The 27,915-nt window shown below is 41.7% G+C and overlaps 1 long non-coding RNA gene and 1 other non-coding gene across 4 annotated transcripts; one reads left to right on the top strand and one right to left on the bottom strand.

Annotated features, from left to right (window-relative positions):
• Positions 1 to 429: 429 nt before the first annotated feature.
• Positions 430 to 26,861, bottom strand: LOC144053074 (uncharacterized). 3 transcript variants are annotated; one of them, XR_013294321.1, is made up of 7 exons: positions 26,648 to 26,861; positions 25,436 to 25,590; positions 25,270 to 25,353; positions 24,505 to 24,608; positions 12,957 to 13,110; positions 12,757 to 12,873; positions 430 to 1,847 (listed from the first exon to the last, which is right to left on the bottom strand). It is a non-coding gene; the product is annotated as an uncharacterized LOC144053074 (long non-coding RNA). The 3 variants fall into 3 exon arrangements; XR_013294319.1 differs by having other exon boundaries at positions 12,757 to 13,110; XR_013294320.1 differs by lacking the exon at positions 25,436 to 25,590 and having other exon boundaries at positions 12,757 to 13,110.
• On the top strand, positions 15,732 to 15,803 carry trnae-cuc (transfer RNA glutamic acid (anticodon CUC)). Its single transcript has one exon. It is a non-coding gene; the product is annotated as a tRNA-Glu (tRNA).
• Positions 26,862 to 27,915: the final 1,054 nt, after the last annotated feature.

Raw genomic sequence — 27,915 nt, 5'->3', positions numbered from 1 at the left:
TAACTATTGCACACTTTCCCAAGATGCGAGTTTGTTTGTTTGTTTTTATTCTTGGAAAGGATTACTAGTTAACAACTCACATAAGAGTTGCCATTTTGTCTTCAAAAATCTACCCCCGCGGAGCTCCAGTCTACAAGGCAGATGAGACAAAAAAGGTGCTGTTTTTCTATTGGCTGTGTAATCTATACATTATTCCAAATAACTCCTGGAAACATCCAGTTGACGTACAATTGTATTGTTATTATTATTATTTGATGTGCTGCTTTACTAAGATTACAAAAATGTGTGGCGACGTATTAGGGCAACATATAAATATTAGTTTTTCAGGGGGGGCGGGGGGTTTAATATTGAGAGAGAAAAACTTGATGAAGTGGCAAATTTGCAAGAAAAAAAACCTCAGAAACTTACGACAAATACACGTAGCGTAGCTATAGTCTAATGTGAGGGTTCCCTTGGGGGTTAATGGGACACTGTTTATGAAATGAAAAGGCAGGATGGAGACGGAGTCATTCTTAATTTAAACTTTACTCGTCATACACGGCAGCTAGAGCGACAACACTTCCTGGTCCCCTATCAGCTGACCAAACACTAACCAATCAGAAGCTAGCATACTTTAGGTAAATGCAAGTGAATGACGGAGAGCAGCAGATTCAACACATCAACTTAGCGACTTGTACAAAAAAATTACCAAAATGAATGAAAGTGTAAATAGTAATTCTGGAAACAAATGAACACGGGTTTTTTTCTTTATTTCAAATACAAGCAAAATAGGTACAATTCCATTTCAATCAAACAACAAACAACAATAGAACATAGGGCATTTCCAAACATAAATGTACAAGTAGATATACATTTGAACAAATTAACTTAAATGCTTGATCCTCGAGGCGTCTTTGCCGCTGGCAGTACCCAACGCTTCAAAGTGCGAATCCTTAACATGATATGGTTAAAGCCATTACTATCTCCTTATTTGAAAACCCGACCGAAAAGTACTGGCACAAACATCCGAGTCGTTGCCACGTGTATTTCTCGTAAGTTACGGCGGTTTTTTTTCTCGCAAATCTGCCACTATACAGTCGCAAAGTTGTGACTTTATAAACTCCCCAAAGTTTTTTTCTCGCAAATTTGCCACTTTACAAAGTGGCAAATTTTCAATTTTTTTTCTTAGAATATTGCCCCCACACTCTAAAAAATATATATTTGTATGTGGCCCTAATGTGCCATGGTAAAAAATGGAACTACTCACAGCACTTTTTTAAAAACATATTAATGTGTTTTTTTTGTCTATTTTCTAACCTTCTGCGTGTACGTTTGTGCACACAGCAGGCAGTCTCCTTCATCCTAATGATCAGCGTCTACCTGCTGCGGCTGGGCCTGTGACAGCTGCTTGAGAGGAGTCAGTGGAGCGTGGGCAGCAGGGATGCGCACGGAGGTGAATCCGCTCACCTAGTTTTCATACCGTCCTTTTACTGCAACTCACAACAATAGCACCTGCTGGACCTCACTTTGACCGAGATGAAGGGAAATAAGCCGCAGGAAAATGTAGTCTTCATGGAGTCCATTTAGCTTTCAAGCTGTCTTTGTCTACGAAGCTTTTCCCGGCCCCTCCCCCCTCCTGTCTGGAGGTGACAGGCCAAGCGTGGCTGGATCGCCCGCATGTACCGTATTTCCAGTGTTCCCACAAGGATGAACTGCAAATGCACAGTGGAAAGTAGGCCAGTGGACTTACTGCTTTCTTCTCCTCCCCCTCTTTCATCCTCATCCACCTCCAGAAACCCGATTCACCAGGAGAGAATGATCCATCTGTCTGTCACACCGAGCTCCTCTGGGCCCAGAAGATACAAGAACTGAAATGGAAAAAAAAAAATCTGCCCTTACAAAGATAAACACAGTCTGTTTTTGTATGGACTTTTGCATCGTTTTGACTATATTTTGTTTTGTGTCATATAACATATGTCTTTGTATTCTTTTGTCCCTTGATAATATCCTACAGATTATTGGGACTCACCGCTGGCTTTTCCAGATCACTGACACATAAAGTTAAAATCAATCATTTCAATTTCAAAGTAAATTTAAAATAAATTCTTTCCAAATACAGTAATCCGCTGACGTCTTGGTCACTATTATTTCAAAGTTGTTCCTGGCAGCGTGACTGCTGACTTGACTGGTATTTTCAGTCACTCTGATAGAGACGCCAACATCGCCCTGAAATCAAATTCAATTGCTAATTAAGGGCGCAAAAAAAAAGACTTAATTACACTTACATTGTATTATACGGCGCATGTTGCCAGCATTCAGCGCCGACTCCAGCCTTAGCATCTCCAGCATTAAGCGCTAGTTGCTAGCTAGCCTGCAGCAAAAGCAAGAGCTATCGGATGACTTTTCAAAGGCAGTTTAATAGACAACAATGACGATGTTGCTGAAGGCCTGACACCGGCTGATCACTTTTTAACCAACCAGGCTGACTCAAAATGTGCTGTTTAAGCCGGCAAAATCACCACTGAATCACTTTGTTCCATCAACCCAAATCTATGGATCTATGAATTTATCTAAAATCTCAGAAAAATTATTCTGAAAATTAGGCAATATTAGCAATAAACAACAAGCTTGTTTCACTTTTATCAGAGAATAAACGACAAGTCTTTGATATCCCCAAATGAGTTATTAATCAATTCATTGTCATTAATATTAATGTTTCTAAAACTGGAGACAATTCAAAAAATGGATGTCATTTTTGGACTCAGCATTACTCAAATCATTAAAATGTACTTGGCACTTGAAAAAAAAAAAGTTGGCCAGTATAATAATGGATGCCAGCAAATCAATGGACCGTATTATACACGGGTACAGAGTGAAAAACAGCTTTTTCTTCTTTCTTTTTTTTTTTTTTACCATAACTGTTTTTATTCTTTTCTCTTTCCAAAAAAAAAAAAATACAAATACAAGCCAGGATACCATCCAATGTTTAAACAAAAACACAAGTACCCATAACAACACTAACTAGTGCCTTAAGATTTAAGCGTCCGTTCATTACGAGAAAATGTATGTCTCTCAGGGTAGAGGTCAAACAAAAAATACTTGGGTTCCATTGGTATAGAACTACAGATTTAAGGATAATCTTCTCTATCATATTTTTAACCTCCTTCCAAAACAAATCTATCTTCTGACATTGCCACATACAATGTGGTAATGTAACCCTATGTTCCACAAACTTTGGACCAAAAACTCCGATCATGTCACTTGTCACATTTTGTCTTCCATAGTGGGGTGCGGCGGCGTGGGCGCCCTTAAGCAAGGCACTGGAACCCTAAAAAGAGCTCCCAGTGTACAAAGTGTAAAAGTCATGATGATAAAAGATTCTTCTGATTCTGACATAGCCACAGATTGCGGCACTCTGGTATTGCGACGACCGCAGGCTGATTGCAGGCAGAACACTCCACACGGGGGGGGACAATCGCCTTGTCCTCCTTGTCCTTGTCTGCTCATGATGACACAAGAGTGCTTCTGCTTCTCAAGATAGGCCGTTCCAATCCATCGCACGACGCCACCGAGTCGCCATCAAGGCCTCCGACACTGAGGCACAGGTCATCGGCCATTTATTGTGTGTCACTCACTTATCAAGTCATGTGAATAAAGCCTTTCGCCTTGTCCTCATTTGTAGTTGATGGTGTCTTATATGTATGTGGTTTTCATACAGGGCACTATAATAAGACTCATTTTAGACTCACACATTTTCGAAAGCCACAATGGATTAAATGTATTTGAATAATTTTAACACATTTAAAGTGGAAGTCAAACTTAAACATTTCTTGACAATAATATGTTATATGTGACCTCTCTAGTCTAAACATGACATTCTGATTAATATTTCATTTGGGCAATATGAGTTATGAGGCAAAATCCAGCCATTTTTATCCATCTCAGGGGGCGGCCATTTTGCCACTTGCTGTCGACTGAAGATGACATCAATGTTGCTCAGGGCTCAGGTAACAACCAATCACGGCTCAGCTTCAGGAAACAGCTGGGCTGTGATTGGTCGCAGGTAACAGCCAATCACAGCTTAGCTTCAGAAAACAGGTGAAATGTGATCGGTCGTTGCCTGAGAACTGGGCAACATTGATGTCATCTTCAGTCGACAGCAAGTGGAAAAATGGCCGCCGCCCCCGAGATGGGTAAAAACAGCTGGATGATGCTCATATTCCACTAACACGATATTAACCAGAATACCATATTTAGACTAGTGGGGCTGCGTAGAACACATTGAAGAGGCGACCAATCATCAAGTTTTGGATTTAAGCACCCCGTTTTACCCATTTAAATAATCGAAAATGGCAAACTAACCAAAACCCAACTACGAACCTCAACTGTCAAGGGAGTGTTCCTCTGCTAGGGACATCGATGTAAAATACAAAATGACCACAAAAATAAATACATAAATAAAAATAGTTATATAAACGTTCCATAAAAGGGATTCAAGAGAATGACTTTACAGACGTTCTATGACATTTATCACTTGACTGTTAACTGGTTGATTGTCGCTTATAGAGCATTCATTCATGCCTGCCAATTCCAACAAATATGTCAAGATGTTCCTGGAGTTTCCAAACCTGCAATCCTGCTGTGTTTTGTCTCGGCGTAAGATTTCGAGGCATTTCCCTCCTTGAGTGCTTGTCATGGTGAGCATGCCGGCGCTTCCGTGCTTGTGCAAACGTGTTGTGGCAGCAGGTGAGGCTGGAATGAGCTTTCCTCATTATGTTGGCATCTGAGATGAAACTCCTCATTGTTTGCTCTGATTTCTTCTCACAATATTGGACAGGTGTCTCCAGAAAAGCGGGCATCGCTGTCATTACTGGCCGCAGTGTGCACACGCGCATGGCGGTCCCTGGCGGTTTCCTTTCAGCCCAGCGGATCTCACACCACAAAGTAACGGTAATGAGAAAAGGAGAACTGTGTAGCATCGGCAGCTGCGCCCGGCGCTGTCCGTCACCATTAAACGTGCATATATAGCGACAGAGTCATGCTGTTGCTAAGGAAGTGTTGGTATCCAAGCAGGAATTCGCCCAGAAAGTTTGATTCAAGTAATGACTCGCCGCTACACTTTAATGTCAAGATAACCTGGGTAAGAAGGCGGTAGCGTTGCAGTAAGCAGACATGGGCCGAAATAAACTCGGGTGTGATCATTATGCACCCCGGGACACTTTCAGTCACTGTTCATTCATTCACTCGACTGCTGTATCAGGAACAGCATTCCTTATCTTCTTATGGTTACGACTTATTTGTCAGATGATCGGCAACGTTGTAAGAAAACATTGTTTGACACAAAATGTCATCCGTGACACAGCACAAGTATGACTCAAGGGCCGACGCTTACGGTCATTTGGGGAAAACACATCACGGGAAATTGCCACTTTTTGGGGGATGCGTGATTCAGCTCAAACACTGAAGGACTGTGAAATCAATCTATGTATCTATCCACCTATCCATCAATTTCTTCCATCCAGCCATCCATCCATCCGCCCACCCATCCATCCATCAATTTCTTCCATCTATCCATCCATCTATCCATTCATCTATCCATCCACCCACCCATCCATCCATCAATTTCTTCCATCTATCCATCCATCCATCCATCAATTTCTTCCATCTATCCATCCATCTATCATTCATCCATCCATCCACCCACCCATCCATCAATTTCTTCCATCTATCCATCCATCTATCCATTCATCTATCATCCGCCCACCCACCCATCCATCCATCAATTTCTTCCATCTATCCATCCATCCATCCATCAATTTCTTCCATTTATCCATCCATCTATCCATTCATCCATCCATCCGCCCACCCATCCATCCATCAATTTCTTCCATCTATCATCCATCCATCCATCCATCCGCCCACCCATCCATCAATTTCTTCCATCTATCCATCCATCCATCCATCAATTTCTTCCATCTATCCATCCATCTATCATTCATCCATCCGCCCACCCATCCATCAATTTCTTCCATCTATCCATCCATCTATCCATTCATCTATCCATCCACCCACCCATCCATCCATCAATTTCTTCCATCTATCCATCCATCCATCCATCAATTTCTTCCATCTATCCATCCATCTATCCATTCATCCATCCATCCGCCCACCCATCCATCAATTTCTTCCATCTATCCATCCATCTATCCATTCATCCATCCATCTGCCCACCCATCCATCCATCCATTTCTTCCATCTATCATCCATCCATCCATCCATCCGCCCACCCATCCATCAATTTCTTCCATCTATCCATCCATCCATCCATCAATTTCTTCCATCTATCCATCCATCTATCCATTCATCCATCCATCCGCCCACCCATCCATCCATCAATTTCTTCCATCTATCCATCCATCCATCCATCAATTTCTTCCATCTATCCATCCATCTATCCATTCATCCATCCATCCGCCCACCCATCCATCAATTTCTTCCATCTATCCATCCATCTATCCATTCATCCATCCATCTGCCCACCCATCCATCCATCCATTTCTTCCATCTATCATCCATCCATCCATCCATCCGCCCACCCATCCATCAATTTCTTCCATCTATCCATCCATCCATCCATCAATTTCTTCCATCTATCCATCCATCTATCCATTCATCCATCCATCCGCCCACCCATCCATCCATCAATTTCTTCCATCTATCCATCCATCTATCCATTCATCCATCCGCCCACCCATCCATCAATTTCTTCCATCTATCCATCCATCTATCCATTCATCCATCCATCCATCCGCCCACCCATCCATCCATCAATTTCTTCCATCTATCCATCCATCAATCCGCCCACCCATCCATCCATCCATCAATTTCTTCCATCTAGCCAACCATCAATATCTGCCCACCCATCCATCCATCCATCCATCAATTTCTTCCATCTATCCATCCATCTGCCCACCCATCCATCCATCCATCCATCCATCAATTTCTTCCATCTATCCATCCATCAATTTCTTCCATCTATCCGTCCATCTGCCCACCCATTCATCCATCCATCCATCCATCCATCCATCCATCAATTTCTTCCATCTATCCATCCATCCGCCTCTTTATTCTCTCTGAAATTAAAGCAAGTTAAAGTCAAAGCTTAAGCTTTGACAACACTAATGCAGAACTTTCCAATATTTTTTAACTGTCATTTTTTGTCCTCTCGACTTGTCTATTCATTTATTTTTTATTTCTACCGCTTCAACCTGTTTTGGACTCGTATCCCAAAGGATTGTGCATTGTTAATTAACACTAAGGATGAAGCTACTGAGCGCCTTCGGCAATCGGTTAATAATGAAAATGTTATGCTGCCTGTCTCCTCCTGGCATGCAGGCCATGTAAAACACAGCACTGTACAAAGTGCAACAAATTATAACCACAATTTGTTATGTGGCTAAGACACACAAAAGACAGCGACTCGTAAGTCTTAAGTAAAGGTGAACAAAGATGTGAGTGCAGTTTTTAATTAGCCTTCAACTTCCATTAGCATCGCCAAAATGTTTGGGAAATTGTGCACTGGTTGCCTCATTAGGTGCACCTGCACAGTTGGAAGACTTTTCAAATAATGCCCATCAACACTTTTGATGGACACTGTTAGAGAGCCACGTAGTTGCAGGTGTACCGAATGTTGTATACTGTAAGTGAGTAACACCTTAGTCAATTTCTCGTAAATCGTGCAGTTGTATGTTAGTATAGCACTTCTGTGAATTCTGAAAATTGTTTGTGGCAAACATTCTATTTTCACTTTACAAATGAACATCAGTTTCAAAGTGAACATTAAAAAAATAAAAGTCAGGGACCCCCCCCCCCCCCCTCCACTGATTCTAGGCTTTTTCTTGTGCTGGAAAAGCCCTTTGGAAGAGGAAAGCTTCTGCACAATGTTCACAAGGTTATGTGGGGGCCAGTGTAAAAAGGTCACATCATAAATAATCGAAGAATAACCACTAGATACTCAGAGCAGCTAATGATTTGCTTTTAGCGTGGCAATTTCCCCCCTCAAACGCTTTATATTTAAAGGGAAAACTACATTTCTGAGGGGGAGGTGTATAGGCCATATTGAATTCATCTCTCTCCCAGAGAATCTTTATCTATCTAATGGTCAATTCGCAGTACTAACGGATTATCAAGCCATTTAAATGAGCCATTATGGATATGGATGGATTGTGAGGCACCCACAGGAGGTGAGTTCACATCAGCAAAAAAAGAAAAAGCCCGAAGCGAAGATGGAGAAAGTATGCAAATGAAATAAGGGGGAAAAGAGTCTTTTTTTTCTTCTCACTCCTTGCAGATTCCAATGGCTTTCTTTATGATTTAATCTTCTCGAGTAAGAAGCCCTCGGGATACGAAGGCGCCCGTATTTTACACTTTTAGCAAAAATAATTATGTTACGCATTCAAGATAGCAGTGGCGAAGACTAATGTCGACGAGAGGGGAATAAAATATAGAAGTTAAACATCACACTCAAGTTTCAACGTGACCTTGTAGCCCGATAGAGGCAAACGTTAAAAGCCAAGAAAAAAGAAAAGAATATTGCCGCGTCTTTTCTTTGTGTGTCTTAATACGTCTGGACCACATGCTGGCCTTTTAAAGTCCTTCATTACGGATGAAAATAGACTGATCTGCAATCTCAAGATAACAGAAGTCGATACAAAATGTCACTCAAAGAACCCCGGGGGGAGGATTTGAATGACCACTGACGTTCAGTAATTCAATTGTTAATTGGATTGTACCAGTAAATTTAAGTGTTAATTGCAGAGGCGGTAGAATAGACAGTAATCATACTCAAGTATGATTACTGTTGCTTTACAATAATATTACTCCAGTAAAAATGCATTTATTTATTAATCATTGAATATATATAAGAAATAATCTTAAACTCGGGTCGATTAGTTTACAATTAGATTTCAAAGCAAATGTGGTGAAGTGGCATTTAACTGTTATGCTGCACGCAAATGGAACAAGTTGACAACACGAGTGAAGTCAGCACCAATTTTAAATGCTTTTAAATCAAATTAAACTGGGGTTTTTTTTTCACATTACTTTTATTAAGATCTTTTGAACAAATTTAAAATCAATTTCTCTATACAGTCTAGTAATTTCAGAAAGCTACTTTTTATCTATTTATTTTGCTTTTAAATGTCTTTATGTTTGTAAATGTGTTTTAATGCTGTCAATGTACATTCTTTTAGTAATTTTAATAAGATTTTGTTCAATTTGCTTTGCCTGTGACTGTTCTGTTTGTAAATATGAAGCATCGAGTTGTCTTGTTGCTTCCTTTAAATTAACATCCTTTCTTTACAAACATGAAACAGCCCAATAGGCTCACCGGGCGCAAATAGTTAGGGATGTTCAAGTTACTGAACACTATGTATGATTTGATTATATTGAACTTGGACAAGTGGCTTAGCCCATATTTCTCAGCAATTCTAACATGTTTTCCATTACTCCAAAACAATGTGTGTTCTGCCAACTTACATCTTTATCTTCAGTGTCATGCGGGTTGCTTTTTCTCCCTGCTCTATTTAAATATGTACAACCCTTTCAACAGCGAGCAACAGAGAATTCCAAGGGGTCGGATTGGGTTGCAGGAATTGCAATTTGCATTCACGCACTGTGGTTGACATGCAAGAGAATTCAATTTTCTAGTATGTTTTAAACCGAAAAGATGTTTTGCCTTTAAGCCACCCCGTTTGATAGTCCAGTTGCACAGCTGCTGTGGTTCGAGCACGCATTGTAGTGAATTCTGCAATAATGCAGCTGTGATACAAAAGCTGTGACCCACACAATGATAAATGATACAGAGCACTTCATCAGCTCCGCTCAGTGCGGGTCGCCGCCGCTTCACCTCCTTCAGCAGCAGCACAACTATCTTATAAATATTGATGTCCATTAATAGTAAAGAGTTGGATGCATAATGCTCTGCCTGATCTTATTTTCCGAGGAGATGCACTCCAAATGCTGCCTTGTCTCCGTCACCATGACGACAGAATTTAGCAATGGCCCCGGAAAGCACCTGCCCCCCAAAATACCCACAAACACAGTTTAGGCAAAAGTGGCTTGACTAAAAAAAAAAATGAGTGATGTGCATTTGTTTGTTTTAAGTGCCACTTAACTGTGTACTTGACAGACTGTGGTGTCTTCAAGGCTGTCCATGTTTCGACAGAATTTTTATTTTTATTTTTTTAAAGAAGCTTTAAAGTTGTGGAATGCTGGAATAGATACCTTTATAGTCATAGACTGACAGTCTGCTCTTCGGTAACACACAAATATTGTACCAATAGCGCAACAGAACACCAACGCTCTGTTTAGAATAAACAAATGCTGTTTTGTTTTGTTTTTCCCCAAACTAACAAACTCTCTCCTTGCACAAATCCACTACTCCCTTAACTCAATACCACTCCTTCATTTCCTGTCTTTCATGAGTGGACAAGCTGATTAATCCAGGTGTGCCTGACCTCAGTAACCACGACGACAATGGCCAGACACACCTGTGTTAATCAGTTTGTCCACTCATGAGTGACAGGAAACAAAGGAGTGGTGTTAAGTTCAGGAAGTAGTCGAGCTGTCATCAATAATCATGCCCAAAGATGAACTACATAAAATGAAACTACAGCCGTTGCTTTCTGTAGGTGCAAAAAGCAGGATTGAAAACGATTGACGTTCAATATTCGTCAGCAAAAACTACGCTGAGCTTGAAATACTTCCTGTTTTCATTCTTCTTCTTTCAAATGTACACTGTGTCAAACAAAACAGTATGCTGCTATTTAATGGTCAACAGTAAAATTGCACCCAAAATCAATGTGAGGAAAACAATAGCGACGGATGGTTCTTTACAATAAATAAATATTTTTCATGAGAAAACCACTAACAAGCAATGACAATCCAAAGAACACACACACACATATACAAAGTCCTACATGTTTTAACTTTAACAAGCAGCCACACACATTTGATCCCCCTGCTGTCAAAAAAACAAAAACAAAATAGTTTCTGGGACACAGAAAGAAAAAAAAATCTGTCAGCGCTTTGACACGATGACTCCGCCTCTGGGAGCGCTTGCGCTTACGTGGGGGAGGACAGATGGAGAACAAAAGGTATTGGAAGTAAATGAAACATAACAGAACTAGAGTGTGTTCAACATAGCAGCTCCATGAGGGTTGAGGAGGAGAAATTGTCTCCATATTTGAAGATTGAATTGAAAAACATTTAACATGAACATTTACTACAACATGTCAAGATTGACATGTAGCCTACACGCACTGGTGGAAATCCCAGCCAATCAGTCAATCTTTACAGAGAGATCTGGCGCATAACCGTTATCGCTTCTGTCCTTGCTGACCTTGGCTACAATTTGATTCTGCATTTATTTATACTTTGAGAGGTCCAACCACCCCCACACTTGCCAATCCACGCCCCCACACACACAAACACAGAATCTGCGGTCCCCTTGATATCCCCGAAAATAACATAAACCCCACAGAAAAGCGGGTGGGGCCGAGCAAGGGGCTTTTGGCGGCCTGAATGAAGGCAAATTGTGGTAGTGGTGGTGGTGGTGGTGGGGGGGGGGGGGGGTCATTTATCCGCGCCTCGGGACAACATGACTAAATCCGGGACATCCATATGAATGCACACACATGCCACTTACTGTTATTAACACCCGTCATCAAGAGTGACCCAGAAAGACTGTCTGCACGGAAGCCCCCCAAAACAGCACTCAAAATCCCACCACTCACTTAAGTCACACACCTATGAAGCCTCGATACAACAATCCGATGTCAGCCAAATGTAGCGGCGGACTGACCGTTGGCACGTCACGCATAGAAAAATGACGGAAATACACACCGCAACTAACAAACACCGGCGCAGACTATCAAGTACCTTCTGAGCATGTGTGAAAAGTAATATCCCTCCATACCATCGTCGGCGGTAGTTACTATTACTCATTGTTAAAAAAAAAATGGCAACCGGAAAGCTCTAACGGGGTGAGATATAAAAACGTAAACAAAGCATGCCGTTACCTTTTTCACTCAAGTCCAAGGTACTCCCAAGCAAAACACACCCTCCGGCTCTTTACAGAGTATTGTGTAATATAAAAGTCAACCCTACCTGGTATATTCAGTTGCATCTCCGTGTCTTGCCATAGTTTGGCTTTCATCATTCGCTCGACAATTAACGGTAATGTCATGTAATTCTGTGCCTGTCTCTCTTGAACCATAGAGATGAATTCATCTTTTTGAACTTGCTAAGTCATGTGCAAAATGAGTGAAATTATAAAAGCTTTCCATTGCTTACAGTTTATCCACATTCGTCACTTCCTGTTCTTCTTTGCTTATTTGCTAGCTAGCAGCTAATCAGAGTGATCAAATGTCACGACGGTCCGAAGCCGATTAAATTTACTGAATCTGCCGAAAACGCCTCTGAAGGGAAAATAACCATGGTTTGATATGTCCTCATGTAACCTCTTATATAAGGATATGTTGTTGTCCTGAACTGTTGTACGAATCCAGGTGCCCAACAATTTGTGAATAAATGGCGGAATCAACCTGGGAACTCTTTCTTGTTTATACTATAGTCCTCCCTGCTTCGGAAACATGTTTTCGAGGGTGCCTGGGAGAGGGCTTGGCCAGCCCGGTTTCTCACGCTCACACTTTTTTGGTAACGAATAAAAGACGGAGCGGCACACGGTGTGGGTAGAGTCAGCTGTGGGATACGTACGATTGCCCAGCCATTTTGCAGCTCGTTCTACCTGGACCGTCGGCTCTCCGGTCTGGTGTTAAGGTAAGCGCTGATGATGATCATATTATGCTGCTTCGCGTTGAAGTGTGTTGATTGCTGTTTGCGGGGAATAAAAGGCACATTTGTTCTAGCACAGTAAATCAGTCTCTGTGTATTCATTGTTACCGCCGATCACTCACGATCCTGCATAAAAATATAAAAGTGAAGTAGTGTTTTCCATAAAACAGCCTGTCCAGACACTCCCCAACGGCTGCAACATTCTGACGTCGGATTGGTGCATCCAAGGCCATAAACTGTGCAGGACTGTGGCCCTGGATGTCCGGAGTTTGAGACCTGTGCAAACAGAAATACAAGTTAGATCCCAGTGAAGTCATGAAAATCCCTGATGATAATACAATCCTGTTTTCAAGATCTGTAGATCAGCATACAGTTGGGCTGTATAACTTATACTCGAAGGGCAGAGAGTGACTCCAGGAGTTTAGAGTCCGTGTTAAGTGCTTTAACAGAGAAAGGGGACCGGAGTGAAAGTGGTCACCTCGTTCCAGACTTGCACTCTCTCACCCAAGAGCAAGCAGCCGCATTTGGCTCACTTTCAAGCATGTGTTCGTTCCCATGTTTGTCGAGTTTTTTCACCCTCCGTTGATTCGTTAGGCCTATCAAATGGCTTCACGCATCTGGGGTGACAGAGACTCAGCTCATCACAATTCCTAAAAGCGTTTTTCTCCCCAGTCACGGCTGCTCTTATTGTTTCCTACCCAACCCCGCCCTCTTTCTTCTCCTCTGAGCCACCCGCCGCCACTCACACTCCGCGTCATCTCTTAATTCCTCTATCTCGTCCACGGCCAGACTGTGACGGCGGAGCGCAGACGACAGGCGAGCTCTAATCTAAGCCAGATGAGGCAGAAACAACACAGGCCTCCTGCACTGGTTGCTCTCGCCAGGAGGCCCATCATCGTGTGTGTGTGTGTGCGTGTGCGTGTGTGTGTGTGTGTGTGTGTGTGTGTGTGTGTGCGTGCGTGTGATTACAGCTTTCCCTTCTGAGCTGAACCACAACATCCGAAACATGTGCATTTGCACTAAGACAACAGATGCCAGGTGTCAATCATTGTCTTAACTGCTGAAGCCTACCGTCTCCGCGACACAAAGAACAGTCACACTAAATAAACTACAAGTGCCATGCTCAAGCACCGGACACTTCCCAAGAGGTGGATGTGTCCTGTAATCAATGCCAACAATTCGGACCGTCATTCCAGAATCCAGCCAGTCAGGCAAATTGCAGTGTTGAATCACAGTGATTTCAAAGAGCAATAATACAATCCCTGGTGGTCTAGTGGCTAGAATTCTGTGCATATAGAAATTTAAACCTGGAGAACCCACAGGGTCAAATTTGGCCCCTATAAATTCTGCTACTCAAATAACAAAGACCTTTTTATTTTTATTTTTTACAAATTTAACTTCAAAAGTCCAGAGTGCCACTTCTGACCCCTGCATGGGGCCATCTAGTGGATGAATATTGTACTTACATGAGCCAGAGTGGTGGTGACAAGATGGCTAAAATGCAACAAATAAAACAAAAAAATTATATTGTTCAATGTAGCTGTGTATTTGATTGATTATTTTCTTAAATTCTAAACAGTTTACTGACAGTTTTTGTTATTCAGATTATTCGAAATGATACCCCTAAATCCCAAAGGGTCAAATTTCGCCCTAATCCTAAATTAGGGAATAAATTGAAAAAAACATTGAAAAAACATATATTTTGATGTTCAGTGAATTTATAGCAGTCATTTAATGTATAATTCATAATTTTCCAAATAAGAAAGGGGTTCTTGGGTTCTCCAGGGTTAAACACTATTTTGTAACCTAGTCAGAAGATTGATGAATGTCCCTTCATGAAAATGTCTCTTTATCATCAGTCTTTCCATCAGCAGCCAGAACAAGACGCTTCTTCCTTGACAAATGCTTCGTGTGGTGGGTCAATAAACGAATACAGTAAAGTCACGCTTCAAATTTCTTGACAAGAATGCCAGGGGTTGTTGTGGAGTTGGGGGTTGCCTCAGCACCCAGGGAGTTTGCTCAATCACACCACTGACGTGGGCCCAGGATGGTATGGAACTGGGGTTCAGCCGGTGGCAGGGGACACTTGTTTTTTTTTTTGGGGGGGGGGGGGAGATTTGTTGGAATTTAGATGTCTCTGGGGTTGGTGAAGGACTCTGGTTGGTGGCCTGGTGGGTGGTGTCTGGTCGGTGCTGGATTTCACTTTCCTTTCTTTTCTTTGGTCCTTCCTCGGGTCTCCTGGCGGCCTCACGGCTCTGGCTGGAAGTGTTCGGTTTAGGTGAACGGTACGGGATTTTTTAATAGGTTTTAGGTGAACTAATGACTACACACACACTCGCACACGCACACACACACACACATAAAAAAAAAATTAAAAAGAGAGCAATGATGATGACATGTCAAATCGGTAAAATTACCGAATGAACAATACTGAGCTCTCCAGAAAAAAAAAAAAAAGGGGACACTTCTAAGATCTTGGCCAATACTGTGTGACATTTGAATCTCTCTGGTCCGACTTCCATATGGTTTAGTCATCCAGTCCAAGCAAGCAAAGGGTTCTCAAATGAGTTGTATACTTTTTTTGGCACAGTGTCAGGGGGCGGAGTTACAGCAAAGATGACAGTGAAACAGCACCACCAGGAACATGTGGTCTAGTGGAAGTGTGGTCCAGTAAGGAAATGTGAGCTTTGGAAGTGATAGTTGCTCGGTTCACATATCTATGGGGACTCTGGCTGGGGCAAAGTGCCATCCCCCGACGACACACGTGTTTGAACCTCTTCATTCCACTTTCCTTACGGTTTAGTTGTCCAGTGACAAATGGTGGAGAGTACCCAAATGACTTATTTGGTACCTTTCTGCTGGGGAGTAGTATCAAGGCACTCAATTGCATTTACAAGTCCCTGGTGGTCTAGTGGTCAGGATTCGGCGCTCTCACCGCCGCGGCCCGGGTTCGATTCCCGGTCAGGGAAATAGTTTTTCTGGAATGTTGCTTAGCTTGCACGATGATGTGGACCCTTGTTGGGCAAAGGTGACATTTTCTTATATCTGAGGTGGGCATCGAGAGCCGAAGTCCTGCAGGTTTTGCATGTTGCCCTTCTCCGACACAGCTGATACATGATCAGCTCATCAGCAAGCTCGGAATAAGCCTGAATACAATCCTGTCGATTGGAATCAACTTGTGTTGGAAGTGAGAAAACAACTTATCCAATATAAAATTATTCACAGAACATACATTACTCAATATATGATGAAGAAAATGGGACTCTCAGACTCCGACATTTGTCTCCAATGCTTACAAAACACTACAGACACTTATGTTCATGCTTTATGGTTATGTACTCCGGTTATGTATTTCTGGACTAAAGTCTTAGAAAAACTTTCCGCTATTTTGGACTGTAGGATACCTTTATCTCCAAACTTGTGTTTGCTAGGTGACCTAACAACAACTGACTTACCACATAAACAATTTCAATCTACACTTGTAGCCCTTACTATCGCTAAAAAAACAATTCTTGTTAACTGGAAAAATAAACAAACTCTGAATATCGACCAATGGTCTAACCTCCTCATAAATCACATTTTAATGGAAAAAATATCTGCCTCAAATAAAAACCAAATATCAAAATTTATAGAAACATGGTCTACGTATATAGAATTTTTTAACCTAATTCCGGTTACTTAATTCTGTCTGTTAGCGAGAGCCACTGCATCGTGATAACTTACATTGATGTTTCTGCATTTGGCAATTTATTATTATATTATATTATTAGTATGGGATTTTTTTTAATGGGCTTTAGGTGAACTGATGAATACACACACGCTCGCACGCACGCACGCACACACACACACACACACACACGCACATACACATACTCACCCACATACAAAAAAAATAAATATATATATATATATATATATATATATATATATGTGTGTATATGTATATATATTTAAAAAACAAAAACAAAAAAACATTTATTAAATTTTTTTTAATTGATATGTTTGTTTGTTTTAAAAAAGGAGAGCAATGATGATGTCAAATCGAATGAACAATACTGAGCTCTCCTGGAAAAAATATTTTTTTTTAAAAAAAAATAAAAAAAGGAAGTGAGAAAACCGGAGGACTCCGGCCCTCGAGGACCGACATTGCCCACCTCAGATTGCCCACTCTGTCCTATAGAAAGCTGTTTTGTGGAATGTTGCGAAAATACACTCCAAGCAGCAAATGCAGAATGTCCACTACACAAAGTATTTCATAAATGTACAATGTGCATTTTACAAGGAACTGAATTCCTCACAGAAAAATAAGTTCAATGATCGTCCCTCAAAGAATGTTTATGATTTGCTCTGTGAAACTGAGAAAAATCAATTATTTTTGGAATCTTCGATTGGCTGGCAACCAGTAAGTTCACAAAAAGCCTGGTTGCCGTCAAGGCTGGTTGGACTTGGAATTAGCTCTACTGAAGCTATGTTGGGCAATCTCCAAATTGTACAACAGTCGGGTCATTTTAATTTAGAGATCAGACTAAAGGTCCTTTAAGTTAAGCTTGACGAGAGGATTGGGTCTCAAAAGTCTGGATTTAGGCCTTTGTTGGAGAAACAATTCCATTCATCCACCAGCATTTTCAAAAGGTGTCGAAATTTCCTCTTCAGGGTCACAGGTGAGATGGAGCCGATCTCATCTGAATTCGGACTCCCACTTCTGCCGAACATTCTGGGGATATTTATCTCCCCAATCCAGTCAACAAAAGGCGTTAATAGTTGATTCCAATGACTTTAAAACTAGATGCAGTGACTGAGATTTGACCCCTTTTTTTTTTTTAAGGAATGACAACATTAATTATTTAATTAATTAACAGACAAAGGTGGTGAAATCCACCAACCGGAATATCTAAATACTTTATCGTTCCACTTTTTGAGAATGGCGATGATTGTCTTTGCTTGAATCCCACGCACAAATTTGCAAATATGTGCAGCTACGAACAAGGACATTTGCACACGTCTCGTCGTAAAGTGTTGGTAACAAACCTACAAATTGTATTAATTATGTATGAGCATGTGTCAGTCTGTGCCGAGGGGAGCCAAGAAGTTCAAGTCTTTCACGGGCTGCAAATCAAATCTCCACCGTGTTACTTCCAACCTCCACATGCACGCTTCCTCCTCCAATATCCCTCGTGTTAGCGCCTTCATCCTCCCACCTTCTGCTCAAAAGCAGGCGCAAGTTGAGCAAGGATCGCAATTATTCACAAGACATCAGAATTAAAAGTCCAAAGAAGTCAAGAGTCACTGAGCTTTTTAGCATTGAGGAGTGAAGGAGTTCATGTCCCGCCAAAGCCCAGGTGCGCTGGGCCTTTCCAGTCTCCATCCTGGGGAGACTTTTAACAATCTTAAGTCAATAAAAGTCGGTGTTCCTCTGTTGCACTCACTCATGTCTGTCTGCTCTGACCTCATAAAAAACTTAACGGGTCTCCCGTGGACCCTCGGTTCACTCCGTTTTGCAGGCGCTGGGATTTGAGGGCTTCATGCTGTCAAGGAGCAAACATCCTGAGCAATGGAGATTCCGATTTGTCCATAGGTGTGAAAGGTTGTCTATATGCCAGGACCCCAACATGGCCTGGAATGTGAGGGCCCTTTTTACGGAGGCCGTGATGTTAAAGACACATGATTCTATGCATCGGAATGAATCTAACTTGCAAATCAAATGGGCGGCGGGGGGGGTTACTGATCTGTGCTTGCTTGTTTGTATAGGCAGTAAAACATGAATGTTGTGACCAAGGCGCACAAGCAGCGCCACAGGAAGCTCGCCTTTGTTTGACCTCTCGTGACCTCTATGGCTTTCTGTCATGACGCCACGCCACTGAGGAAGTGTGTGGCCTGAGGGAGGCTGTCAGCCCTGCTCAGCGTGGAACCGGCAACTCTTTTTTTTTTTCTTCTAGGGTTGCCACAGTTACTTTGAAAAAGTAATCTGATTTCATTGCTAATTGATTACATTTAAGTAACAGTTACTTCCCTCATTATTTGATTTTAAAAGTGAAATTACAGTATTAGCTACTTCACGAGTTGGGATCAGCAACTCCATGAGAAACATTAACCAGGATACAAACATGTTATCAGATACAATTTAAAGATAGACACAATCAGAGGTGGGAGAGTAGCCCCAAATCGTACTCAAGTAAGAGTACTGTTAGTTTAAAATAATGTGACTTAGATACAACTAAAAAGTCGTCCTCTAAATAAGATTATTTGGTTGAAAACAACAACAACAACAAAATACCAAATACTAAGTTGAGTAAACTGGTGAGTAAATTCAGATTATTATTTTTTCACCAGGCAGAAATGACATAACCTTTTCTGTTTTTGCCAGGTATCAGGAAATGTAGTCACATTGAAAACTTTAGGTCATGTGACCTGGCTCCATTTTGTTGTTCAGTGTGACGGCACCTAAATCTGAAATCTTTCCAACAAACAAAAACATAGCGATCGTGCAAGCAATAATAAAATATATAAATAAAGTAGCGAGCAGAAGGTGGCTAAATGTAATGGAGTAAAAGTGTTGTATTTTTTATTTTATTTTTATTTTTTTACAAAAATGCTAAATTAAAATTAAAAAAAGTATGGTGCATTTACCTACACGGACGTACAATTTATCCCCAAAATGCTTGATCGCACCCACCTCCGGACACAATAAAACAATATGAGCCCTACTAACGGAAATAAAAACGGAAATAGTACTTGCTAAGCTAACATAGCACCGTACTTAGCATGCTAACTTATCCTATAACAGGTCGGTACGAAACAGACTTGTACACACATGAAATGGCGACATTTACTTACTTCTCATGAACACACACTCCGGGAAAAGAAAACTCCATCACTTTCAAAATCATAACTTATCATTTTCTAACTGCTCTATTCTTTTTCCCACTCGCTATATATATTGATATGATTCAAGCTACGGAGAATCTTTGAAAATGTTTTGTTTTGTTTCATTTTTGGAGCAAAATTCGTCTGCCGAAACAAGATTAAACATATTTTGTGCTCATTTTTATTGTCCGTCCGTCCGTCCGTCCGTCCGTCCGTCTTCAATTCCGCTTATCCGGGGTCGGGTCGCGGGGGCAGCAGCTTTAGCAGGGAAGCCCAGACTTCCCTCTCCCCAGCCACTTCAGCCAGCTCCTCCGACGGGTTCCCAAGGCGTTCCCAGGCCAGCCGAGAGACGTAGTCTCTCCAGCGTGTCCTGGGTTGTCCCCGGGGCCTCCCGCCGGTAGGACTCCCCAGGGAGGCGTCCAGGAGGCATCCGAACCAGATGCCCGAGCCACCTCAACTGGTTCCTCTCAATTTTTATTGTGTTCGTCCATTTTCCTTGGCTCGCTAAACCACTTACTGACTGTGAGACTTCTGATTGCTTGCATTTTAATGTAATTGTTGGATTGAAAACAGCAGCATGTTAGATTACTCAATACTGAAAAAAAGTTGTTGTTGTTGTTATTTGACTCTACATCTTTGTAAAATAAAATAGGTCAGCATTTCATCTGAATTTTCTTCATGTCTGGTATATAACCTATCACACATAGTTGAACCAGGCTGAATTAAGACTTTCCTTCTTGGGTCAACAGAGCAGAAAGCCTCAGATGTTCTTGCCATGAACTCATCCTTAAGCTTATTGAACTAAAACATCTGGGCTCCCTCTACTTTCCCTCCACACTGAGTCTGTGGATGGTTCTTCAGGAATTTGCCACGCGGATTTGTACCCACGCATAATGGAGCCGTCTGGTGAGTGACAGCACCTGAGTGAGCGGCTGACGCTTATCCTGGAAGGCAACGGCATCGTCATCAGCGTCCTGTTTGCCATTCCTTGCGTTAACGCGACGCAGCTGCTATCCTGTCATGTGGCACCGTGCGGGTTACACACAAAGCGGCATTCGAGACAAATGTGTGCATTTTTCCAGATTTGAACTGAGAATGCTATAAAAAAAAAAAAAGACGTAAATACAGAGAGGTAAATGTAAATTTAAATGGCTGAAGTGTGTCTGCACTAGTCTAAATAATTCTGATTATTATAGCATTTGTGGAAAAAGAATCAAGCAGATGAATCCATCCGCAGCCATCTAATTTAAGTGGGCTGCCGTTTTGGCCTTATACGACCCTCTGCTGTCCAATGAAATTAACGTCAAACTGTCCTTTGGCTCGAACTTGCGAATGTGACAGATCACCAGTTTTTTTGGGTTTGGTCTTGTGACGTTCACAGCGTGAGCACGAGGACACTTTCGCGTCAGTTTTGTGCAAACGGCGTCTAATGATATGATACGTTTAGATTATACGGCAAGTTTATTTCAGGTCACCGTGGACAAAATAGGATGGACGGCGATGCGGTTGAGGAATCAAGTTGGCTGCAGCAATATGGAGTGACTGTTTGTTTTTTTTTTTAACTGTTTGGGCACTTTTCTTATGGTAAGCTAAGTTAAGCCCCCCCCCCCCCCCCTTCATTGGTGGGGATGAAAAAAGGCCAGATTCCTAGATGGCAGAAACCCCAGCGACTTATGTGAGAAAGAGGCAGACAAAGACGAAGAGAGCAGACAGGCCCAGCGGGCGGGGGGGGGGGGGGGGGTGCACGCCGTTCTCCGTATTAGGCTGTCAATGCATCTCATTAACATGGCTCCTCTAATCAGCATGTGAGAATATTTCACGGAAGGCCATCCGCTCTGCTCTCGCCTCCTTCCTCTCGTTTTTGATTACGCTCTTGTATAAATGAGCACTACGGTTCTTTTCACCAAAAAGGGCCTGATTTTGTTATTCTCTCTCTCGCTATATTTTTTGCCATTAGCCTGCACGGTCACACGTGAACCGCAGCAGGACGCCATGTTGAAGGTGTCCACTCTGACCTCATTAAAAGAGCAGAGTCATTGAAGCGTAACAAAAAAAAAACGATGCAGTCTCTGAGGTCTGTGGAAGAGTCTTCTTGCTTTTATGTTTTCACCCTGAAGCTCTGATAGCAAAGATGTGTCTCTGTAATCAAAAAATGAATGACTTCCCTTCCAAGCGGCAATGGTAGTCCTTGAGAAAGATGTTGAAGCTCCTGATCAGAATTTATCGCAATTACAGCAGGATCCTGATAATACTATTTTTATTTGAAACCATTTGTAAAAAGAAAGTATGGGTGGGCCACTCAAATGTTACCATTGGTTAGAATTCTTACAATTTCCAAAATAACTAATTTCAGGAATATCAAGCACTCAATTCTCACCCTAATGGATAGATATACTGTGGAGGAGAGAGCAAACATTGTGGAAGCATTTTTTGAATCAAAATCGGTAACGTTCCCTAAACGATCCTTGCTTGAATACATTGACTTTGTCGCGACGTTTTCACGTTATTTTCTGTCTGCGGCAAAAATGCCACAGTTTTCATCTATACACACAAATTGTCGCGCAAGCCACCGGTAATACTCGGGGTAAACAAATATGACATCATAGCAAAGAACCACGTTTGTAGTGAGGAGTCGACCGACTACGTATTTGTTGTTGTCTTTTATTGACTGTAGAAAGTTAAAAGCGGAAATGACGTCAATTCACGTTGTCCGTGTGTAAACGGGAGTAACGGGTTGTCTCAAAGGTTTCAGAAACCGGAATTTTGACCTAATCCCGAATATTGACCGCGTGTAAACGTAGTCATAGAGGTAGGCCGAGGTCCGCCATCAACACTGAGACCGTGAAACACCGTCTCAAGGAATCGCCAACAAAATCGAGCAGATGTTTGTCACTGGAGACTGTCGAGATTGTCAGTGTTCGGTTTGTGCCAATAAATTGAGCTAGCCAAATAGCTTAAATATGTCAGCATTGTACAGTCCGGTCAACGGTTCCATTTTTTGACTCTAGTACTCCACAATTACGCTTATTAGAGCGGCTAGTCGCTAGTCGTGTGTTTTTGAACGAAATTAATCCGTCACATGAATTGTTTTAAATTGTCTATTTCTGAATGCACAGCTTTGGTAAGTGGGCAGAAATGACGTTATCAAGAACAAGTCATCATCAAATCGACTTTAACCCTGGAGAACCCAAGAACCCTTTTCTTCTTTGGAAAATTATGAATTATACATTAAATGACTGCTATAAATTCACTGAACACCAAAATATATGTTTTTTCAATTTTAACCCTTTATTCCCTAATTTAGGATTAGGGCGAAATTTGACCCTTTGGGATTTGGGGGTATCATTTCAAAAAATCTGAATAACAAAAACTGTCAGTAAACTATTTAGAATTTAACAACAAAAAAAAACACAATTTTACTATCTGATGGTTTGCTGAGAAGATGGTTTTGTTTGGATTGATTTCCAGCTCAACAAAACAGCATGTTTGTTGCCAGCCATCTTGTCACCACCACTCTGGCTCATGTAAGTGCAATATTCATCCACTAGATGGCCCCATGCAGGGGTCAGAAGTGGCACTCTGGACTTTTGAAGTAAAATTTGTAAAAATAAAAAAAAAAAAAAAAATCTTTGTTATTTGAGTAGCAGAATTTATAGGGGCCAAATTTGACCCTGTGGGTTCTCCAGGGTTAATGAACTTAACGATCCTATAGTCAGGATGTGTGCGTTGTCAAAATACGGTGCAGGTCTTTCCTCTGCAGGAACAAAGACATGTCAACGCTCTGCCAGTCAGCCACGTCTTCTGATAAGGTTCCCTCAGGAAGCAGTTATCCGTTAACCATCCACGTGTAGGCGCTCCTCTTTCTTTTATTTGTCTATCCTGAACGGGAGCAGCTGCCATCCAACTGAAACAAACAGTCACGTTTGATTGTCCACAGCCAGAGTGCGGCAGCCTGAGATGAAAGTGAGTGACGAGTCGGGCCCGCCCGGCACCGCACATGCTCATTCTTTAATCGTGATCAAGTACTGCCAACACTGGAAAATGTCAATTCCAAAGGCTGCTCAGCGTCAGATGGGAGCGTCAGCGTCTCCCGTCTCTACGCCATCTGACAGCGTGAATAACGGCAGCTACTTGTAAAGCTCCAAACTAAACAGCCTCAAACGTACCACAGACTTCGTGTCCTTCTGCTTCAAACATAAGAGCCCCGGACTGATTTACCATCTCTGCGCAAATCCTCCCTCGTGGCTCCAGACAGACTTCCTAAAGTTCCCGCGAGCTCTCTTGCTACGTTCCTGGCACTGAACGCGCAAAGATAAATAAACGACTCGCAGGCCTGATGGAGAGCAGGAGAATTGAGCGGAGGTAAAGAAGACTTTCTGTGGAGGCGAAAACGGCCGTTAATGTTAGCAGGGATGGCGAGATCCGGTCCTCGAGGTGCCGGATTCCCGCAGGTCTTGGGATATTTCCCTTCTTCAACACGGCTGATTCATGACCAGCTCGTCAGCAAACTCTGCATAAGCCTGATAACGACCTTGCAGTTTGAGTAGGGAAACCTCTAAAACCTGCAGGACTCCGCCCCCGAGGACCAGTTTCTTAACTGCCGTCGGACTGGTGAGAGCAACCTGGTCTACCCGAGACGTGCCGTCATTGTACCTCTTGCCAATTTGAAGTGGTTGCCGCATTTGCAGTCCAAATAACCCCCCCAGTGAGAGCTGCGACACTCAAATCAGCCCGGCTCCCACAACGCTAGATCCTATTAGATACTGAGAGGAAGAGAAGGACGAGGAAGACGAGACATTCGCTCACCGCCATCTGCTTCTTCCCACATTCCAAACACTTGGTCGGGTTCATTTGAGACTTTGCATTGTCCATTGGTGCGAATGGTTCCATAATATTCCTTGTGATTGTGGCTGCAACGAGAATAAAGTCAGAATCTGACGGCAGTTTATTTCGCAACAGCTAGAATGGCATATTTCCATGAAGCGCTTCATAAAAGAAGCTTTGAATGCAACATTAGCGGATCTAACGAGCTCCAATGCGAGAGTGTGTCAATCAACAGAAAGCACCGGATGTTATTGAATCAAACATTCTGCGTCTCTTACTAAGTGTACGAGCAAATATTAAAACAAGACGTCGATCATCAATCTATTTTGTAGCCAGTAACGCTGTTTATACTAAGTCATAATTGCATTAAATAGCAATTGGAGGAGATGGTGAATGTTAAATGGGATCAAAAATCCCACCAGGAAGACAGCTCGTCTCCTTCATGCATTTATTCATAGGACACAATCAATAATGAGATTGGGCCTTATCTTTTAGCAGTCTCCTCTCTTTCCTAATTGCTGCCTTTATGTTTGATAAGCATGTCTAGAGAAGAAGAAGAGAACCGCCTCCATCTCCTTCCGATCAAAATGTGAAAATTGGATATTTCAAAAGTATATTGAATATCGCTGGTTTGGTGTAAAACGTATGTTTACAAAGTTTCTCTACAATACAACATAGCACTTCACAATTGATAATAACATGCCAAAAACAAACAAAAAATAATAAAATAAAATGCATCATACTTACCAGAAATGCTGATTATTTATCGATGAAGCCAATCTTCTTTTGCTAGCTGTGTTGGGTAGTCAGAGCTAGCAAGTTGTTACTGCTCTGAAAGTGGAAATCAAATAGTCAGCTATAATATTGTCCTGACCTATTCTCACAATGTGCATTTTTTTCTTGAAAAGTCCACCTTGAAAATGAACTGAATTCCACATAAGTTGTAAATGTAGGTCAGTGCTTCTGTTCGCGTTTGGTCCAGCAGAAAAGGCTTTGAAGGCCCTAACAGCACCAAGCAGTGCTTGTTTCCAGTCTGACGTACAGAAACTTCAACTGACACATTTTCTTCTGTTTTGGGAAATGACAAATGACAGTGTTATTGTTTTGGAAAGCCTTCACTTTGAGACGTTTTAAACTGCCCTTTCATATAAAGCCAAAAAGACATGCTTTTTTTTCATCCGGTTTCTGTTAAAAAATAATGTAGCGTAAGAGCGACACGCTCACAAGAAGACTTTATTATCGCAGTGGTTTGTTGTATTAGTTGAAGTCTCGTTATCTAATAGAAAGCAACTGGACATCTTTTTACATGTTTTTCACGCTGCGTTGTCATCCACTGAGGTTGAAGACGTAACAACACTATTTCAAAAAAGTAAGAAGTACAAGTCACAGATATCCATTCTCAAAAGTTGGAAGCAGAAGTAAAACGTCATCTGAAAAACAGTCAACAAAAAAAAAAAAAAACACACACAAAACATATTTGAGTATAGTTTTCAAGGTGTGCTGTGTCTCGTCTCATTCAATGTCAATCCCATCCTGCGCTCTCTTCCATCAGACACCAGACAGAAAAGCAGCCATCCATGGTCTATTGACCTTTTGCAGGTGACGTCACAGCCCTCATGGGAACGTCCCCTCGGGGACGCTGGACGCCAAAAGAGCCACTTGCTTGTATTGTAACCATTGAATCTCGTACAGCGTAAAGTCCTTTATCTCATCGATTATCTTATAAAACGGTCATATCTTGCTGTGCGGTCGGTTGTACAGACAGACAAAGGAGAAAAGCAAATGTTGCTTTTTATCGCATAGCTACTAATGAAGACAAAAGACGTCGATTGATAGCAGCAATCAACAGGGAGGACTGGCAGTCCACAAAGTATTCACGGATTTGCAGCGATCATTTTTCTTGCAAGGTCAGTAGATAAATGTTGTAATTAGTAGATAAATATTCATCCATTTTACTAGTAAACGTACACTCTAACAAAGATTGTAACAGAGGTGTCGAATTGCGTGTTTCAAATCACATTAACGAGCCAGTTAGCGTCCACTCCAACTGCACGAACACACAGCTCTGGAGCCGGAGTCATATTCATGAAATGACTGCATCATAAACATGATAAACAAGTTTTACCTTTACATTACGAGGTATATTGTTTCCTGGTGTGAGCGTAGCATCTCGTCCCAAAGACTCAGCCAGCGACAAGCTTTTGAATCAGCCCCGGTGAAAGGAGAAGAGACGGCATTGACTACAAAATGATATCGGTCGTGCGATGTGACTTCCGGCAGCGATTTGATTAACTTGGTAAAAACAGTAAGGGGCTGTTTTCAAACTAGCAATCTCCAACTTAAGTAAATATCGTCGCACTCTATGAGTCCCGACTAAATGTGCAACTTCGACTGACAGGCGAACTTCGGTTGAAGTAATAGATTCCATGGCTCTATGGGCAATCATAACTTTTAATTTGTAAAATAGCAGTCGCTAAATCATTAAGTCGCTCCGGGTCACGTCCACTTCCATTCAACAATCATGTCCTTCCACAGTCACGTGATCACGTGACGTCATAGGACATGCACTGACCTGCCGCCTCTTGCCTACCATGGTAACAATTTAAATGGCTAATGGAAATGGGCAGTTCCTCTCCAGCCATTTCACAGAGGGTCGATGTGAGACATACGAGATCATTTGTGCTTGAAAGTCAATCAATTAAACTTTATTTATATAGCACCTTTCATACATTAAAATGCAACTCAATGTGCTGAACAATGAAAACATCTATAGTACAATAAACGAGTTAACAAATGGCGTCCTCGTGTGGTCAACAGAAGGATAACATCAGCAGGAAGAAAAAAAACAGCAGTGATTACTCGATGTACTGTCGTCTCTCCACTTCTTCGATGCCTTGACAAATGCACGCAACCACACTCATAAAAAAAAAAACTATGATCTGAAGGAAAACAAACGGCGATGGCCATTACCGGAAATGCGGTGCATTACGAGATTTTCCCGAAATACGTCACAGCTCTTCTGCATTGAGTCCATTAAATCCAGACCACCATTCACTTATCGAAAAGTAATATTTTTTAAACATTTTTTTAAAAGCAGACGTTTTCAGGATGGAGACAATCTTGCATTCGATTGACAATTCCGTGATTTTGCACATATCCAAAATAAAAACCTTTTTTCCCCATTCATTTCATTTAATTTGTTCATTGATTTAAGGCCGCAATTCACATCAACAATATATAAATTTTTCCAGACAATACTCAACTAAACCTAGCCTGAAAAGGAGTTGGAGGAAGAAAAACCTATTAAGTCCCACTCACAATCTCATCAATATCAAGCTTTGAAAACAAATTTAGCTATTTTCCTGCAAATAATAATAAAAATAAAATCCCTTC

This window comes from Vanacampus margaritifer, chromosome 6 (genome assembly GCF_051991255.1).
Source record: "Vanacampus margaritifer isolate UIUO_Vmar chromosome 6, RoL_Vmar_1.0, whole genome shotgun sequence".
NCBI lineage: Eukaryota > Metazoa > Chordata > Actinopteri > Syngnathiformes > Syngnathidae > Vanacampus > Vanacampus margaritifer.
This window is presented reverse-complemented; position numbering and strand designations above follow the sequence as displayed.